The sequence below is a fragment of the Nicotiana tabacum genome, chromosome 23, assembly GCF_000715075.1.
Source record: "Nicotiana tabacum cultivar K326 chromosome 23, ASM71507v2, whole genome shotgun sequence".
Classification (NCBI taxonomy): domain Eukaryota; kingdom Viridiplantae; phylum Streptophyta; class Magnoliopsida; order Solanales; family Solanaceae; genus Nicotiana; species Nicotiana tabacum.
In genome coordinates, this window is record NC_134102.1 from 77312325 (window position 1) to 77317106 (window position 4782).

Genomic DNA, 4782 nt, shown 5'->3' on the forward strand with positions numbered 1-4782 from the left:
TACAAATGCTCCTTCAGTTCCTTCAACTCAGGTAGGGCCATACGGTATGGTGGAATAAAAATGGGCTGAGTGTCCAGAGCAAAGTCAATACTGAATTCAATATATCTGTCGGGTGGCCTAACCTCTAGCCCGACCCCCGCCTCTAGCTGGCTGAGCGGGCGATGAAGCAAATGGTGCCGGAACCATGGTACGAGAACTATGTTGTGGCATGCTTCCCTGTGACCTAAGGCAAAATCTAGAAACATGCCTCGGATCTCCACAAGTATAACAAGCCCTCGACTACTGTGACTGCTGACCCTAGAACTGGCCCTGTCGACCTGAATAACCACCCTGATAACTCTGGATCGAAAGTGCATTAGTAGGAGCTGATGGTGCATTGTAGGCTAGTTGTTCAGGATAAGACACATAGAAACCGCGACTACCCGAAGCACCGTGGGATGCCTAAAGCGCTAACTGAAATGACCTGGGAGGATGACCTCTACCAAAAGTACCCCTGCCTCCAGATAAGGCACCACTAAAACCACCGAAATGACGAGGCCTCTTATCAAATACCGACCCCCTCTCTTGGCCACGAACCATCTCGATTCGTCTAGCAATCTCTACGGACCTCTGAAAAAGAATATCATCTCTGATTTCCTTGGCTATCTGTAGCCTAATACTGAAAGTAAGTCCATCAATGAATCTCCTCACTCTCTCCCTCTCAGTAGGTAGTAAGATAACTGCATGGCAAGCTAGATCCACAAATCGGGTCTTATACTGGGTAACAGTCATGCTACCTTGCTGAAGGCGCTCAAACTACCTGCGGTACTCCTCTCTCAGAATAAAAGGAATAAACTGCTCCAGAAATAGATGTGAAACTGATCCCAGGTAAGTAAAGGTGAACCAGCTGGTCTAGTCAGCACATAATCCCACCACCATCTCTTGGCATAACCGGTTATCTGGAATACTGCAAAGTCGACCCCATTGGTCTCAACAATACCCATGTTGCGCAACACCTCATGGAAACGGTCCAAGTAATCCCGTGGGTCATAAGAAGGTGCATCACTAAAATCAACAAGAAAGAGCTTATTGAACTTATCAACCTCATCAATCCCTTCGACGACATCGCCTGCCTATCCCCGGTCTGTGTAGCAATAATAGGCTAAACTACCCCAACTGGCTGGACTGCTGGAGTATGATATATGGGATCCATCTACTCCGGAGTGTGAGTAGCGGGAGTCTGTGCTCCTCCCCCAGCCTGAGAGACAGTTGGCGCCAATGAAAGTGCACCCGTCTGGGCCACACTCTCCATAAGGCCCACTAAATGGACTAGAGCGTCCTGAAACACGAGAGTGACTATAAATCCCTCCGGAACCTGAGAGGGTCCAATTGTTGCAGTATGAGCTGTGATCTCCTCCTCATGATCAATCTGAGGCTCCATAGTGGGTGCTGCTGCTCGAGCTCTAGGCTAAGCCCTGCCTCTGCCCCGTCCTCTGGCTTGACCTCGGCCTCTACCCCTGGTAGTGGCTGTAATAGGGTGCTCCGGCTCCTACTAGGATGTATATTTTGTACGTGTTCTCCCATCTGCGAAAAAACAAGAATGTAATGATTCAAATATCAAAGATAGAATATAATCGCACGATAGAGAAAGAAAGAAGTGAAATTTTCCTAAAACTCTAAAGCCTTTAAAAGATAAGTACAGACGTCTCCGTACCGATCTTCCAGACTCTACTAAGCTTTCTCATGACTCGTGAGACCTAAACAACCTAGTGCTTTGATACCAACTTGTCATGACCCGAAATTCCCAACCTCGGGACAATGATAGAGCCTGATATCCACTTGCTAGGCAAGCCAACTTTATTAAAGAAATTAACCATTTTTTAGCAATTAACTCAAGTAATGACAATAAACGAGAAATAAACTTCAAATCTAAGACAGTGCTAATATAAACAACGTGATACTAACTACTCCTATAAATCCGGAGTCACGAGTACATGAGCAACTAAAAGTCTACAAACATAGTCTAAAATAAATACAACTATTCGAAAGAGTTAAACGGTAAAGGTAGGAAATGGAAGGGGACTTCAACGTCTGCACACACCATCAAATCTACCTCGAGTCTCCGTATGAAAGTGAATCGAGCCGACGCACCTCTAAGCACCGCTAGGACCGATACCTGTATCTGCACAAGAAGTGTAGTATGAGTATAAATGACCCAATGTACTCCGTAAATGTCGAGCCTAACCTCGACGAGGTAGTGACGAGGCTATGACAAGATACCTACGTAAAACTCCTGTACAAATATATATAAAGCAATAAAATAACAATAATAATGATAAATATTAACCGGGAGGGGACATGCGAAAAGGGTGAATATCATAAAAACTGCAAGTACGATATCCCAAAATAACATCTTCCGAATTAATCAACAATATAACCAAGTAAATCACCAAAATCGGAAATAAGATAAAGTAATGATATGAAATTTAATGGCACGATATCAGCCTTTGTGTTTTTACTCTCGTCCTCACCATGTAATATCATGAATATAATGACACAACATTACCCTTCGTGCTTTTACTCCCCGACACATCATCACCCTTCGTGCTTTTACTTCCAAATCTCTCACTATATGATAATGAATTCAATTAAGGCACGACAACACCCTTTGTGCTTCTCTCTCTTCCTCACCAAGCAACAATATAAATCCGAATAATAAAATCAAGGCAGGAAACAATTTCACTTCAAATATAGTGCCACGATATCAAACTCAACATTCAAAATATACAAAATCTTTGAAATAAATAATCAATACGAAACGAATAATTTAAAGAAGTAATAATCTAACTTAAGCATGGATAACATGATTAACAAAATAATTAAATACAAAAAAATTATTTTCACCCGCATGCTTTAATCCAATAACAACGCATAGATACTCGTCACCTCACATATACGTTGTCCTCACACATAAAACACGTAGCAAATGGACCAACAAGTCCTAATGCCTCAAGTCAACGTTAACCACGACACTTACCTCACACCGCAACCAAATCAATGCTCAATCGCGGGCTTTTCCTCTAGAACTAGCATCCAAACCAATCAAATCTAACCAAATATAGTTCAAATAATTCAAAATAAGCTTTAGAAACTATCCACGAGTGAAAACGATTTAAGTTTTAATGATTTTGAAAAAAGTCAAAACCCAAGATTTAGACCAAAATCCAATTACCCATTCACCCCCGATCCCGATTATGTGTTTAGTTTCGAAATCCGACCTCAATATGAGGTCTAAATCTCAATTTCTCAAAATTCTCAATTTCTACCTAAATCCCTAATTTCTACAATAAAAAAGCATAGATTAAAGGTTAGAAATCTATGGGTGTTTATGGAAATGTAAAGAAACAAGTTAAAATCTACTAACCTATGATGTTGGGATAAAAAAACCTTTTCACAATCGCCTCTAGGCCGAGCTCAAACTTGAAAATGGTGAAAAATGGGAAGAATCTCAATTTTTGACTGTTTTAAATCACCGGCGTCAGGTCTTCTTCGCGTTCGGGAAGGACTTGATGCGATCGCAAAGCATAACTGCCCAATTGGCCTTCGCGTTCGCCAGATAAAATTCGTGTTAGCGATGGCCTCTCCCCCCTGGCCTTCCCGTTCGTGAGCTTAGGCTCGCATTCGCATAGAATATCAGACAACTCCCTTCCTAGACCCCCTAACCCTACGCGTTTGTTAGTGGACGCTCGTGTTCGCGAAGGGTAAGCCCTCCCCCCCCCAATACTTCGCGTTCACGACCATTTTTTCGTGTTCGCGAAGAACGATTTCTGCCCCTGCCCAGATCCCCCTTCGCGATCGCGAAGCACATTGCATCAGACATAAACAACAAATAAAACTAGTAACCTTTCAAGTTCAAAATAGTCTGTAGCCTATCGAAAACTCACCCGAGCCCCTCGGGCTCCAAACCAAACATGCACACAAGTGTAATAACATCATATGAACTTGATTGTCAAAATAACACCTTGAACAACGAATCAGACGTCAAAATGCATGAAATTTTCAAAGAAACTCAAGAACTTCCAAATTCACAACCGAGCATTCGAATCCTATCAAATCAACTCTGTTTTGTACCAAATTTTGCAAACATGTTTTAATTAGTAAAATAAACCTATACTAAGTTCCGGAATCAAAATCCGAATCCGTTAGCAATAAAGTCAACATACGGTCAATCCTAAGAAATCTTTAAACTTTCAAATTACTAGTTTTCAACAAATTATGTCAAATCAAGTTAAGGACTTCCGAATTTAATTTTGGGTATGCGCCCAAGTCTAAAATCATGATACGGACCGGCCGGGATCGTTAAAATACCTACGGAATTATTTATACAAAATATTGACCGTAGTCAACTCAAGACATTTTTAAAACTAAAATTTATGTTTTCTTCAATCATTCACATAAAATCTTTCCGAAAAAAGACATGGACTGCGTACGTAAATCGAGAAATATTAAACGGAGCTGATCGAGGTCTCGGAATACGAAAATAAGGGCTAGAACTCAAAATGACCTATCGGGTTATCACAACTAGAGAAAAACAATTCCTCCGCCTCTAGTGGGTGGCTCTTACGATTAAACAATGAGATGGCATCAAACCTTACCGTTTTCATGGTGAGGCTGAAGCGCATCCATCAAAATCCTTTCTACTTTCCGCACTAAGCTTCAAGAAGTACCAAAAAATTATGCACTTGGAGATGTCTTCAACTGTGATAAGACTTGCGTTTTCTTTCGTATGACTCCCAACAAGAC